Genomic DNA, 15,575 nt, shown 5'->3' with positions numbered 1-15,575 from the left:
GGGAGAATTATAGTTAGGAAATAGCTGATTTTCACCATTTGAAGATCCACAGACTGTGGAAGGAAGAAAAAAAAATATAATAGATTACATAGGGATTGCTTAACTAAAATGCTACCAGCTGTGCACAGAAGCACTGAGTTTTATTACTGCTAGTGGGAAAGGGAGTAAAATGCCTACTTTGTTAGCTGGGGGAGACACAATTTGTAAAGTTCAAATCTGCATTTGGACCAAAGTCCAGTGTTACTTTGATCAAAGGAGTGAGTATAGTCTGATGTAGAGAGAAAAACAATAGCCAGACTGGAGTGGAAAATGCAGTTTTCAAGCACCAACTTGACATTTGTTGAGCATTATACTTGTATACAGCTGTCCAGGAATGAATAAATGCACAAGGAAGTTGCAATTGGGAGCACTGAAGCTCTGTTACATAGATAATACTCTAGAGTAGATTATTTCCTTCAGTGTGCTGAAGGAGCATCTGGTTTGGGAAACAGGAGGAGTAACAGAGAATAAAGAGAACATAATGTGCAGAAATTAATTTTTGATAGTATTGTCAACTTTTTGTTTGCTCTTCAGCTTTGGATTTCCAATAAATTTGTTCTTGTTCAACTATTGGAGAACTTCCTGCAGCTCGTTGCTGGCAGAGATGTGTCCTTGCAGGAGGTCCCAGGTGTTGCACATAATGGATACTGCAGCTGAGAAGGGATAATTCAAAGTCCATGCTTGATTTAAGGTGGTGAACCATGCTAAAGACAGCATTTATGATGTTGTAAAAGAAGTATCTGCATTGCTCAGGGTTATTTAAGAACTATCTTTATTGAATCACTCATCAGAGCAGCAACATGAATTTAACAGCACATACCTCTCCTGCTCACCTCTTTTCTCTCTCTGCATGATGCACTTTTGTCTTGGAAAAACAAAACAAAACAAAACAAAAAGCCTCAAACTGGTCCTGACAAGTCACTTGAAATAAAAATGCTGACAGCATTGCTCAGCAGCTGATATGAATTTTGTGCTTACAGTTGCAGAGGCTACAGAGAGCTCTGAGTACTGTTCCCAGTGAGGATAACGTCATTGATTTATTTCGTAATTTCACCTGACTCACATTGATAGATGGCTGCTTATTTTGATCCTTGGAAAACAGTTCTGCACAGTAACATAGGTGCATTGAATGTTCCAAAGGTCAAACAGGTTGAGTATGAGAAAATATTTGTGAATGAGGCCAAAAAACTACTGAAAGAGCTGATTTCTGGCTAAAAGATTAGTCTTCATTTAGAGACTGAGAATTCATTGCTGCCAAAAACAGCATTATCAGCTTTCTGTCAGCAACAATCATCAGAATTTCCTTTCCCAATCAACATGAGCTGTGACCTCATCGTTGCAAAGGTGAAACCCTGACAGGGATTAAAGGCTAATAGAGAGAAATGAGGTAGTAGGGCTGAACAAAGAAGAGATTGTTACAGAGCAATGGTGAACTGAGGCTGAATGTTACAGCTGAAACATGAACCACAGAGCCAAAAGGAAAAACAGTATTTTAAAGAAGAGTCGAACTGGGTCTGAGACACTGAGATGAACTGAGACACTGGGTCTCTCAGTGTTTTGGTGGAGAAGTAAGGCAGGCTGCCACCATTACCATCAGAGATTTTTGAAGCAGGATTAGCACAGCCTTGTGGTTTTTCAAGTGTTTAATTGCAATTCTATGGGGAAGCAGCCTGAAAGACACTGGAAACCAATTTAACAGTCATGCCTGTCATTATACACACAAAATTGCTCCTGTGCACATGTAATATTTAGTAGTCTGAAACAGAGATGCTGAGTCTGGGGGCAAGGTTTAGAAAATGAAAAGTGATGAAAGGCAAATACATGCTTGATATTCATCAAAGCAATTTAATCTGTGGCTGGATAGTAAAATGAGGTAAGAAGGATATTATGTTGTTGATCTGTGAGTTGTTATTTTTTTTTTATTCATCCCTCCACTTTATGGAACCAACAAGTGAGGAGATTTATTTTGTGGGGTTTCTCTGCTCTTAAAGGTCACTCTTGGATACTGCAGTATCTTTTGATCTTAAATCTCACCACAGACTTGAATCCAGTCCCAGTATGCAGGAAGCGTACTGTAAGCTGTATGTATCATACTGTGCAGTGGGCTTTGGATTAGGCCCTCCTGCAGTCTCCAGCACAGCCCTATTTTTTTCCAGAAGAGGTAGACTTGTACTGTAATCCAAATCCAGATGTCTGGAAACGTGTGGCATCCCAGTTGCTTCCTTCATGGGTTTCAGATGTCTTTGTCCCACCACTACAGGGTGGGACATCTCCTCCTGACATGTGCTGTGCCCTCTTTAAAAAGTACCAGATAACCCAACCTCCCATTGGAGCACAGAAAGTACACAGTGGTATGTAAGAACTCAGCACCTTCCACCATGAAGTCTCTAGGTCGCAGTATTTTGTGTGTGAAAATTCGACTCAAATGTACCAGAACAGTACTGAATTTGATATGGACTAGATGCTGCTACATTTGATATGGTCTGCCTTGGTTTCATCTCTATTTGGCACAATGTTTTCAAGTGAATCATGAGCAGGAAGGTCAGATGAAAGCACGTTTATTATGATGATTAGAAGTATATACGTTGGTGTCCTTGCTGATACTGAGTAGCTTTCAGGAACTACTCAGAAATATATATATATATATATATATACACATATATATAAATAAATATATGTATATATATAAATATATATATCCACCATAACAGATTTTAGGGCTTTTATGTGAGGAAGCTACTCATCTTTAGAATCCTCCAGTGTGCTTTATTCTTTATATTCTAGACATTACTGTCAGCCACAAATACAACAAGGTTAAGTCCTTCTCTAGTAAAGAAATAATCATCTCAAGTAATCTGGTTGATCCCCAACTCCCAAAAGGTGGAGCTGTAGGAACAGTCTTCAGCTGCTTTGGAAAAGCTTGCTCTGATATGTGAAGTCACATGCAGATAAACCACAGCCCACAGGGAAGCATTAAGATGCAAGCTTCATATATGTGGAAGATAGCCAGACTGAATTTTTTTTCCTGACTAACGGCAAAGGCACGCAGCAGCTTTTGGAGGCTGGGGAAAGCTTGTGCACTTTCTAGGCTGAATTGTGTGTATATGGTACAGCTGAAACTTTGGGCTCAAGAGCGTTACAATATTTAATTGCATGAAAATATTAGAAATATTAGGATTTAGCAACTCTGTGGCTTGAGCTCTATTTTTTAGTGCTATCAGGCTAAGAAATACAAAGCCTACTGGCGATGAGGCATAGAGTCTTGTAGCAAAACCCAAAGCTATCTAACATCCAAAGGCAAGTGGCAGGCTTTAGATTTGATAGGCAACAGTTTCTAGAGAGGAAGACACATATATCATGCTCAACTAAAGGGGAAATGTAAGTAGGCACAATGTAATTACCTTATCTGGAATCAGGCCAGGAAACCAGACTAGGATCTTTATTCTCAATGAAAACTTTCTGGATTTATGCTTGGCAAACTAATTGCCATGAATAATTTATTAATTTATATGGTCTCTTTTATTTTAATTTAATTTTTTGTGACCTACCACCTGCAACCAACATGTTTTTTTTTTTTTTTTTTTTTCTTTCTTTCCCTTCCTATCTTCAGTTGTGATCAAACACTTGCCTGAATCCATTTCAGTTGCTGTGTTGCTTGCAAAGTTCCTGCTCTACCTTATTTTATTCACGCTATTTCTGCTTTATGAATGGATGACTGGATCTCAAGATGCAAGAAAATTAAAAAGACTTCAAGAGCTAGCCTATTTAAATGTCAGTTTTGAATGTTTTTATAAACATGAGTCTGGGGAAGGTGTTTTTGCAGACTTTTACAGTATTTCTAAAGGCAAAATAAACAAATATTATGTCAGTTGTTAAAATGTCTTTCAGGAATGAAGCCTGGAGGTTTCACCCCAGTGTGGGGCATTAAATACTCCTATCTCCCTGAAACTACAGGTAGTACAGGCACCTTCATTCCCACAATGTCCTGTGAAAATTCTTATCCTAAATAATTAAGACACATTACTTTGAGATCTTTGGCCTACTGTGTTTGAATATGCTTTTATTTGCATTATAATGAACTCTGAATCATGCCAGGGAAAATAGCTGTTCCTTCTACAACATATTAAATCCTGAATTCAGCATAACTCTGCAACAATGTCAGAGCCCTCTTCTTTTCCTCCTTCCCATGTTTCCCCTCTCCCCCTCTTTGTATGCTCACTCTAATTTGGAGTGATCTCGAACTATTTTTTTTTAATTTTCACTCTATATATTGAAGACAGACTTTGTGTTTGTGTCGGCTATGGGCCTGATGTGGCATTTGTGAGGATGAACCACAAGCATGTGTATTCCAGATAAACTGAACTTGGAGAATATGTGCGCCGATCAGAAACTATCTTCTGCCCCCATTCCCTCATTTCCAAACTGATAAGGCAAGGAGGAAACCACACCAAGCTTCTGCTTTCCACTGCACAGCCACAGCTACCTCTCTTACATCTTTCTGCTCTTTTGAAAGGCACACATTGAAAACATGTCACAGCACCAAGCACTGCCAGGGCTGTCTGAGCAAGCTTTGTGGGATGGCTTTTGCAGAGGTGGGAAGGGAGGAACATGGAAATGGTCATACATGGGTGGAATTTGGGCATTTTTCCAATAATTTGTGAGCTAAGTTTCTATGGAGGAGAAGATAATATACCCTTAATATGAGCAGTAATTGAGAAAGATCCCAACTGGAGCAAGTAGAAAAGAACATGCCAAGGAGGACATTATAACTCTATCCCAATTTTAGCACTGGTGGGCTCCTGTAATAGCTCTGCTACTGCCCCAGGTTAGCACTAACTCACACCCATGCATTGCAGCTAGAAAACTTTCACTGTGTGATATAAAGACATGATCTGTAGTAAGGTAAATCTGAAATGGTGGGATAGAGATGCTTGGCACATAGAACAGCTAATACATTGCAGAACCTTTGATTTTAAGGACATCAGTTCATATAGCTCCTCCCCTCCCCCCCCCCCACCGCCCCAGTAAATGCCAAACCCCCTGAGACAGAGATTCTCCTGTTCTTACGCATCTTTTATAGGCAGTTGTGGCTTTCTCACTACTTCCACAACATCCAGTACAAATAACACCTCTTTATAGGTAATTTGCCTGAGATGGATTGGTCCTGTGCCAACAGCAGATAACTGATCCGATTTCAATGTGTACCATCTTATGGTTCTGCCTGTGCATTACTAGGGATGTTCAGAGCTTCATGAAATGGTCAGATAGAAAGAAGGGAATAACACCTGCACACATTAGTCACAATTTGCTCTTCCTTGTATGAGTTTTTACATCCCTGAGAAACTTCAATTTCCAAAGCAATTTACTTTCCATTTGTGCTCAGCTGAAGGTTGTTCATCTTCTATAGGTAATGCCTAGGAAATATCTGCTTTTGCAGTGTGAACACAAAAAATAGTCTTACTTGAACTCATTAAAAAAAATTGTAATGAACACTTCAAAATTTTAAGAGGATAACATCATCCAAAATTTGGAAAGCTTTGATCAGCTCTAAGACAGACATAAATTTTCACAAAGTGGACAAAATCTGATGTTTTGGGATTTATTTTTGTGTCTGTGTGTGATTGAAATTAAAAAAATAACAACACTCATTGTCTGTATACTTAATGTTAGTGAGAACTAACTGAGACAGTCCTCCTAAGCATCTAATCTAAGTGAATTATTAAGAACTCAAAGGTAGACACAATGAGAAACTGTAGTTAATATGTTTCCCTGATATATTCCTCAGTCATTTATACAACTTCTTTTGTTTAATCATTAAATCAAACAAACCTTTCTCCTTATATCTTATATCATTATGTAGGGATCTGAGATTTCTTTTCCCCTTGGAGAAACCCTGTGGTGATTAAGATTGCATTTTTATATATTAAGGGGAAAAAAAGTAAGAAAATAGTTTGTCTTTATACAAGCAAGCTAGCTTCACTTCTTTTAGATTTTTTCCCATTTATTCATGCTTAAAAATACTATCTACCTAACTTCCTCTTAGCAAGACTCTTAAATGCAAAAGGCAAGTAGAATAGTATTTTGAAGAGACATTTTTGGACAGAATACCTGCAGAGGTTGAAATACAACTTTAAAAAGAAGGTATTTTTGAGAATCTTGGCTTGAGAAAGGTAGTTGGAAGTTGCTGTCAACTCAGCACTTTGTTTGCCAGAGGTCAATGAGTGATGAGAAGAGATTATGCAGCAAGTAAATAATATTGAGATTTGAATCCCTTCTGAAGCTTCAAGCTTGCACTTCTTTCTTTCTTTTCTTCTACATCATTACGAATAAATCTTCTTAATTAAAAAAAATCAACATCTGGAATAAACTTTGATTTGTCATGTAAACCACAGTGCTAAACAAGTCTTCTTGCTGTTTCTGGCTTTAGCAGAGTGCTGCGGGTGATTGTGTGGCTGTGCCTGAGCTGTACCTGCTCAATGAATGCTGCAGGGTTTTGCCCATCCACCCCTTCTCAGGAACATTTTCCAGGTTCAGGTTGGCACCTCCCTGCCCTGTATGCAGCACATGCCACCCCAGGCTGGGGGAAGGGGGACAAAAGGGAGAGAATTTTCCAGTTTGGGAGTTGTCTGTGCTTGCTTAGGATGTAGGTTGAGCTAGCTCAGCTGTAAGTCAGCAGTATGTATGGCCATCTGCCCAGTATGAACTAAAAAGTTTACCTTCATTTTCAGCTCTGCTCTTCTCTGCCTCCCCAAATCACATGCCCTGTCACATCCTGTGGGAAGGGTGGTAGCACAAGTTAGTCATGTTCTACCCTTCAAGGGTGAGTGTTGTGCCACTGTGTGGTAGACCAACTTCAAGAACTTTTCTGTACAAAAATAATTTGGCAAAAATGGAAAAGTCAGACCAGGTCACCAATCAGATGGATGAGTAGCTACATAAACACTCATACCAGCACAGCATAGGGGGTGCTGAGGTGTGGGACACCAGCAACTAAATATGGGCTGGAGGAAGGAGGGCAGAGAGTCCTGGAGTCAGCTTCCAATTTTCCTGCAGGATCAGCCCTTGAATTGGTTCCTTCTGCAGCTGGGTGACTGCTAGACCTGAAATAACAGAGTGAGGTTGGAAACTGGCATCTGAGGAAAGGCAGGACTGAGAGCTTTCCAAACTCTTCCCAGAGGTGTAAGCTCCAACATCAGTCTGCAGCCATAGCTTTCGGCTGGCTCAACTCCCTGAACTGGATCATGGGCAAACAATGCCAGCACAAGAGAGAGGCCAGACAGTTTCATGGCAGACAATTTGAGTCATCCCTGGCTTCTTATGGAGTCTGTTCTTTCCTATACCTTTACTTTCCTGCCAGGAAATGCCATGGAGCAGAAATGGGGCTGCAAGGTTCTTGATAACCTCTTCTTGGTTTGCCTTTGCACCAAGGGCCAAAGGGCTGAAAAGGCCCCGGATGGCAAGAGGGGCTGAAACATGCCCCAGTTAATGATGTTCTTGTAACATCCCAGCACAGCTACATCGCCCTTGTTGAAAGGAATTTATGAGAGGCCAGGCTATTGAGAATCAAGGTATCCTCTAAAATAAGGAGAATTATTAGAAAGACTCTTCATGGCATATCAGTAAAGCAGGAGAACTCGTTTAAGACTGTGAACATTGTTAAACTGTGAGTTTGTGGTTGTGTTTAAATCTCAGATGTCATTAGTGGGATGGGAGAGAGGAGGAAGAAAAGACAGAAATGGCCCATTCAGGACAAAGCAAGTCATTATTTCTTCCTTTGCAAACAATGGGGAAAAAGGAAAAGTGCTCTCATGAGAACCTGTATGAATTTCCTTAAGAGGGTGTACTTTAGATGGAGAATAGGCTAAATTCTGTGAGATATTGGGGTTACTAAGACAACAGTGCAGCTTTTTGAATACAAAAGCAAACAGATGTATAAGCCCAAAGTAAATCATTAATGTGCATCAGTATTTTTGAGATGGATTGGAGAGACTTATATATTGTAGTCCCTCTTTATTTAATATTTCAAAAGTGTTCTTTGATTTAAAAGCAAACACTTAACAGGCCTCTTTTCAGACAATTATGTTCCTTTTCTATAAAGCACTCTGAGAAGAGACTGGTTATTGATGCCATCTAATAGAACAAACACACAAATTTGATGGAGTCAAATTAAACAGAGGGGCCTTGATACATCAAGAAACTTAAACAAAGGCATTATAGTGAGGCTGCAAATCATCCCAGTTTTGGTGACCGCTCAGTTTCTTGCAAACTTGCATTGGCTTCAGCACCCTGCCTAATTAAGGATTACTTGGTCAATCTGCACTTATATTTTTAATTGCAGCAGATGTTTTTTGGTAACAGTGTATTTTAACTAAGCCTTTCTATAACAACAAAAGTAAATAAGGATAGTTGGGGGCTAGACGTATCTTTTCTTTTTTTTTTTTTTTTTCTTTTTTTCCAATAAATTCTTATCTTCTTATTCATACACTATTTCCTTTTAAAGTAAGATTAACTCCGTCCAGGAGACCTGTTTGTTCTTTAAGATGAATTACTCCTAAAGTAAGTTAAAATTTCAATTCAAGATCTTTCTTACAGACAGATCTTGGACTTGAGAGATACTGAACCTCTAGTTGGTAATGGTTGCTAATACTTGTGAATTATCATTTTTTCCCCAGGTCCAGCCATTGTTCCAGCAACTGTTTCCACTTTCATCACTGTTCTAGTGATGTACTCAAAGTTTGGGCAACCTTTTTAGTGGTGCTAAAACACAGTCATTTAAAAATGCTACCATGATGGAACAAACAGAGCTGGAGGTATTTGGCTTATCTAAGTTTAGGAACAACAACAGAGGATTATTTCTCAAAAGAAAAAAAAAAAATACACTGTGAATAGCATTATGGAATGGAATTAAACTATGATCTGCAGCTAGAAAATCTTTGTAATTACTTTCATTAGTCCAGTAAAGAAGCAAAATTATTCTCTGATATATGAAGTGTTAAATCTGTAGTAATTTATTCAATGCTGGATTTTTTCCAGTTCATAATGTACATGAATGATTGCACAAATAAGTTCTTAGGAATTTAAGTAGTGCTTCTTCCCACGATTATTTTTGGAACATCACATCCACTGCACTTTATTCATGTTCCTTCTCTCTTCAAACATAAGTGACACTGAGTTTTAAGCAGTTTTTGTTGGATGTGTGTAGAAGGACTTGGGTACATAAGAACTCATCTCTTTTTTGGGGACATTTTTTGAAAATCTTGCCTTTTTTAGGCCATGCCAACTACAGCAAACTTCCAGACACAGAGGACAGACGGCTACTCAGAGCTAGCAGTTTCTCTGCGAAACAAGGCATTGCACTAGGAGACTTCTCACCTGGGACATCCTGCTGACTGTGCTGTGAAGTGACATGGCCAGATATAGGAGAGAGAAGGAAGAAGGGCTGCATGGCTAAGGCATGGCATAACAAGCAGGGGAAACTCCCCTGACCTCCCCTTGGAAGCTCTAGCCTGATGATTATGCCACACCACATCACTGCTGACAGTTCCCCGAACAGATTCCTTCCATGGGTAATTAGCTTTCACAAAGCATGAATGAACTAGTTTTCTATCAGGAGGCTGAATTTTAGCTGACAAATTAGACAGATTCCCTGAGGCCAGAGTTATGCAGCTTTGCCAGTCTCACTAAAAATGTGATTTATAATAGATTCCTAGTTGCAGGCACTCCTTTCTTCAGGAATGAAGATATACACCATACTCAGAGTCTTTACCTAACATGATGGTCTTACAAGCCTTTGTCCTCTGCTGAGAAAAGCTGATTCAGTTGCCTGGTTTTGGTTTACCAGTTGATTCCTCTTTTGCCCAATTGAGCTTGACAGTACTGGGAAACTACATTCTGTATTCAGAAGTCACATCTGTGCAGGTGTAAGCAACATTTTAAGAGATAACTATATGTTAGTTTAGTACGTTATACCAGACGTGGCTGGATGGAAATTCTTTCTAGCTGAAGAAAACAACCCAGGAGATTTTGGTAAGATACATCTCCAGCTTTCAATTATGTTGGCATAAAACAGAAGTGGCAGAGCAGAGTGCAGCCCACAGAGCTTAGGCCTCTTACAGTGCATTAATTACACAAGAAATATGTCATTCTGCTTTTGTTCCTGAAGATACCCTTTGTGTTCCCCTGCACTGGAGTGATGACAAATGTGAACATTCACCTTGGAGGCAAATATGGCCATGTCATCAGTGTGGGGCAAGCATGAGTGAAAGGAAAAAATGAAGTCTATCAGATTAAAATGCCATACTTTCTTTTGCTCCCCCTTTCTTCCTGCCTTTAAACAGGACCACACAGAAAGGGAGACAAACAAGATGTTTTCTCAAGACTAATGGGAAGACTCAGAGTGTTGTGCAATTGCAGAGTCCCAAGTAACAAAAATGATGGGCAAGAAGAAAGGGGAGGCTTTAGATTAATATAATCCCAGACATAGTTCTTGCCAATTGAGGCTCCACCTTTGACTCACCACTGTGTTTTCTTCTTATTTACTCCTCCAATGAAACTGGTATTTGTATAGGGTGAATATCAGCACTTGCTCAGATCAAGAAGCAGACTTGCCCATCCCTGACAGTGTCTTGAATGTCTGTGTTTGCACAGTATTAATAATTAATATTCATTTTAATTGTTAATTTATAATACTTAATAACTGCATGCAGTGTTATTGAGGTACCAGACACATATGGAGGCTGGTAAACAATGTGGGAAGAGGCTAATAAAAAACATGTATTCTGGATCTAGCAAGTAGATAACGTATCTAAATATAGACACGGAGACAGGTGACTGGTTTTATTGGTATGAGTTTTGGGTTTTTGGAGGACTCTGCACAGGTCAACAGCTGGACAATCCACTCTGTCAGAATTTTCTTGTATCTCCATGTAGCTCCATAGCATTATTATACCCAGGCATTTGGGAGTGTTTTTTTGTTTGGTTGGTTGTTTTTTGTTTTAAATTTAGAAAATCAGAATCCTGTTATGTAAATAAAAATAATGACTTCTGCAGAGGCTGAATCTTATAATCAGCAAACGCAGAAGGAATGTATCTAATTTAATGTATATATGTGTCTGCTTAAGGAAGTTGAGATGGTGGTATAAAAATAATAATAATACATAGATCGCTTAACCTTAACTACTGACACGATCCCGTGGGAAAAAAATCATATAAAACATGAATGGATCAAAGCTCCCTTTCAGCCTTATTAGATGAACTTTGTGGACAGTCTTTGGATTTCAGTTTAAAAGAAACACAAATTTCTTCTTTTCAAGTTCACAGGGATGACAGCAAAGTTTCAGCAGATTTCTTCTGTGTCAAGCTTTTGAAATTAAAGGCATTAAAACATTCTCCAATCCGCAGATCTTCTGAAAACGTTATTTCTATAGCAATATTTGTTCTCTTTTTTAAAGTTTAGGTTGTATGCTTCTCTCAAAGGAGAAAAGAAAAACTGGCATATCACAATGTTAAGAAAATAACGAGAACTGAATTTTTAAACTAGATCTTCATGTGCTTCAAAGAATTATATAAAAAGTAATATTCAGTAATTTGTACTAGTCTTCCACCCTTAGTCCCAAAGGAAAAGATTCTGGGGAACTGACATTTGAACTCTGTATTCCTCAGTTTTGCAACTGTCCATCTAATAGCTCTCCTTGGATATAGTTTCTCTTTAGAGAGAGACAGAGGATGTATGTGGCAACTTCTGAATTACCAATAGCACCTTCTAAAATATTATTTCTTAGAGGTGATATAACACTAGCTTCCATAAATGCTTCAAAACCAAACTTTGCCTTTTTTTTTTTTTTTTTTTTTTTTTCCTTCCTCCTAAAATATAAATCCCAGACCTGTTGCACTGTCTTATAAAGTTTATATGCTGGTACAGTCCTGCAGTCCTGTCAGTATGGAAAACATTCTAAGCTCTTGTTCTAATGGCATTTACTTAGATCCTAGCTTTCTATGTAAGCTAAATGAAATGCTGTGAATTTGAGAATTTAACTGTTTCCTGTGATTTTAGTCCATAATAGAGATTCATGGATTCACTTATGAAATTATTTTTCACAAATGAAATTAATAACTTAAGTAAATTGAACATCCACCGTGAATATTCACTGTAGTCATTCAATGGGTAGGATTAGAGATGATTTTAAGTTCATTTCTGCAGCCCATATATTACCTCCACTAGATGTCAGTCTGTGGATGGACCTTGAGAAGTTTGAGCCCTAATTAATAGTAAAAAGTGTGCTTAGAATCACAGCTAGAACTCTTCACTTCCAGTCACTAGCAGTGACCCCAAATAGGAGAGAGATTCTGAGTCACGGTGTTGTTTTTTCTTGTTCTTTGCTCTTTTAGTCCCTGACTTCTCCCTCCAGCAAATTTCTCAGCACTGACAACGTCCACCAGTGCTGATAAATGGAAGCAGCACCGTGTAATGCCCTGTGGGCATTTCCCCTCACTCATCCATTCATAAAGGGCCAAACCTGACACATCTATTCTTGAGGACTACCTCACTTCTGAGTTTCTCAAACATACTTAAGTACATGCATTTTTACTTGCTGACAGTGGCCAGGCGTTGAGAAGCTTTTTGTTTATTTCAGTTCTTTAAGAGGGATATTTGATATTGTTTTCTGTGAAGAAAAACAGTTTTCAGAAACTATTCTGACCATTCCAATAATATCTTTACAGGACAGATGAAGGCAGCAGGCTGGACTGCAGGTTTAGCAGATTAATTCAATCCCCCAAGCAGCAGAACCAGAGTAATATTTCCAGGACCATTCAAAGGATTTTGGAAGTGCTGTGCATGGATGCTGACTGATGACTTCTGCAGCCTGCAAGAGGTTGTCCCATGGGCAGCTCTGCAAACATAATGCAAGACCAGCATGTCAGGTTTAACGTGCCTGTGGAGACTGACTACATACAGCACACACAGGCTGTGAGTCTGGGTGAACTCTCTGCCCTGTGACACAGTTATTACTCTGTGAATGCACAAAAGCCTGATGAGCTCAGGATCGGACATGAGAGCACAGGAGTGATTTATGTGCATGTACTTAATAGCTACTTTTTGGATGCTTAGTTGTCCAGGCTGCTGAAGTCCAAAAAAACTGTTGCTGCTATCAAAACACAGGAAAAGCTAAGATTTTCACGAGAGATAAGATCCGTTTGCATTTATATTGGAAATTCACTTAACACTGCTCTTGGGAGCATTTTTACATGGGAGTCTAGGACTTAAAATAACACTGGATGGTTGAAAAGTCACAAGAAGAGAACAATAACTGCATAGTCTCACCTTTGCAGTCCTCAAGAATGCTCCTTTCCCACAAAATCTTAAAAAAAAAAAAAAAAAAAAAAAAAAGTTTGCAACTACTTACTTCAGATACCATGTCTTTGTGCAGCAGAATTGATTTTTTGGCATGGCCTTCTGCAAACACACTACTTACTGCCACCTTTCCCACATCCATCTATTCCTCTTTATTCTCATGATCAATGCCAATGGCAACCTCCTGTGGAGGGAGATGTCCTTCCTTGCTTAGTGTATTGTGTGAAATTTCCTCATCCTTTCCTACAGGCATTTAACTGTGGTAACAGATTATATATATATATTTATTTATTTGTTTGTTTTTTTGCTTGAAGCCCTGTAGTAAGGAGATTCTCCATCCATGAGAATCAATTTCTAAACAGAAGGATGCACCACCCTGGCCATGGTGTTTGTTTTGCTTGTTCCTTGGCAGCATGGGAATCACTTCTTGTCACCACTAAATCAAAATGAACTGGAGGGAAGAGCTCACAGAGCAGGCGAGGGAGCCATTAGAAAGCAGAAAGAAAGGAGTCAAGAGGAATTCCTTAGGTCTCTGAAGGAAGCCCAGCCAGCTAGCATTCAGGCTCAAGCAGCCCAAAATATTTTCAGCTGAGCATGGGAGAGGCTACAGTTGTGAAATGTGTCTAATGTAACCCATTAGGATGGGAAGCCATGTGGGCAGAGCTGCACAGGGTGGATCAGGGTGAGAAAGGGGAAAGGGAGCAGGTGGCAGAGTGGCACTGGCTTTTCCTCTGTCTTCTGAGGGAGCTCCTGCCAAGGACAAAGCTAAAGACAACTGGAGAAAAAAATATTCTTTCCTGTGTGTTTCCTGATTTAATGTTTAACTATCCATTACAGGTTCAAGTTAGAGCAATGAAGAACTTCAGAGATGATGAGCCAGGGGTAGATGCAGTCTTTATACTCCCAGGGATGATAATCACATGCTCTGTTGATCTGCAGGACAATCTCTGTGTCCTCTACACATAGAAAATTGCAGGACTGTATAAGATAGAGTATGCATAGCCTCCTTTCACTTAGCACCAGCCTTCCTACAGTTTAGTTGCAGTCCTTGCCATATCAGACCAAAACCTAAAGTTAAATTCTATGCAACATAAATCAACTGGTACTGGAATGAGGTGAAATTCCCTAGGTTATTATGGAACTATATATTGGTTAACAGATATCCTAACTAGCATCTCTCCATTCCAGTTGGATAGGGTAAGGATTTGTCCTTCTATACGCTTGTACAGGTGCACAATGATGAAGATGCTGATCCTGATGAAAACGCTCCATGCAGATGTGGTGTAAAAACATTGTGAAGGAAAGATAACAGCTATGAAATTTCTCATTGTAGTGGGTTTACATGGTAAGGTTTTGGTAGCAGGGGGCCATAGAGGTGGCTTCTGTGAGAAGATTCTAGAAGCTGCCCCATGTTTGGTAGGGGCCCCACTGCTGACCAGAGCTGAGCCAATAAGTGATGTTGTTTTGTGCCTCTGTGAGAGCATATTTAAGACAGGGAATAAAAAACACTGTGCCACACAGCAGCTGGGAGAGTGAGAGGAGTGAGGAACAGCCTTGCAAGTGCCAAGGTCAGTGAAGAAGGAGGGGAAGAGGTGCTCCAGGCGCTGGAGCAGAATTTCCCTGTGTCCTGTGGTGAGGACCATGGTGAAGCAGGGTGTCCCCCTGCAGCCCATGGGTACCACAATGGAGCAGGGTTCCACGCTGCAGCCCGTGGAGGAGACCACGGTGGAGCAGGTGGGCCTGCACCAACGGAGGCTGCGGCCTGTGGAAGGCCCCTGCAAGAGCAGATTCCGGGCTGGACCTGCAGCCCGTGGAGAGGAGACCACGCAGGAGCAGGTGACCTGGCGGGAGCTGCTGCCTGTGGGGGACCCAGGTTGGAGCAGTGTGCTCCTGAGGGATGGACCCTGTGGTACGGACCCATACCTGGAGCAGCTCTTGAAGAGCTGCTGCCTGTGGGCAGCCCACGCCAGATCAGTTCATCAAGGACTGCATCAGGAGGGAGGGACCCCACAGCACAGGGGACGAGAGTGATAAGGAGTGGTGGAGAAGAAGCGCTATAGACTGGCCATAACCCCCATTCCCCCGTTCCCCTGCGCCGCTCGTGGGGAGGAGGTGGAAGAGGGTGGATGGGGGGGAAGGTGCTTTTGGTTTCTTTCCTTTGTTTCTCACTTCTCTAACTTGTTAG

The 15,575-nt window shown here is 40.3% G+C and overlaps 1 long non-coding RNA gene across 1 annotated transcript; it reads left to right on the top strand.

Annotated features, from left to right (window-relative positions):
• The first annotated feature begins 12,767 nt into the window (after window positions 1–12,767).
• LOC118163434 lies at window positions 12,768–14,689 on the top strand. Its single transcript, XR_004749049.1, has 2 exons — window positions 12,768–12,911; window positions 14,620–14,689. It is a non-coding gene; the product is annotated as an uncharacterized LOC118163434 (long non-coding RNA).
• The last annotated feature ends 886 nt before the right edge of the window (window positions 14,690–15,575 follow it).

Source organism: Oxyura jamaicensis, chromosome 1 (assembly GCF_011077185.1).
Source record: "Oxyura jamaicensis isolate SHBP4307 breed ruddy duck chromosome 1, BPBGC_Ojam_1.0, whole genome shotgun sequence".
Lineage (NCBI taxonomy): Eukaryota > Metazoa > Chordata > Aves > Anseriformes > Anatidae > Oxyura > Oxyura jamaicensis.
The sequence above is the reverse complement of the archived record's forward strand: the minus strand, read 5'-3'. Positions and strand labels throughout refer to the sequence as shown.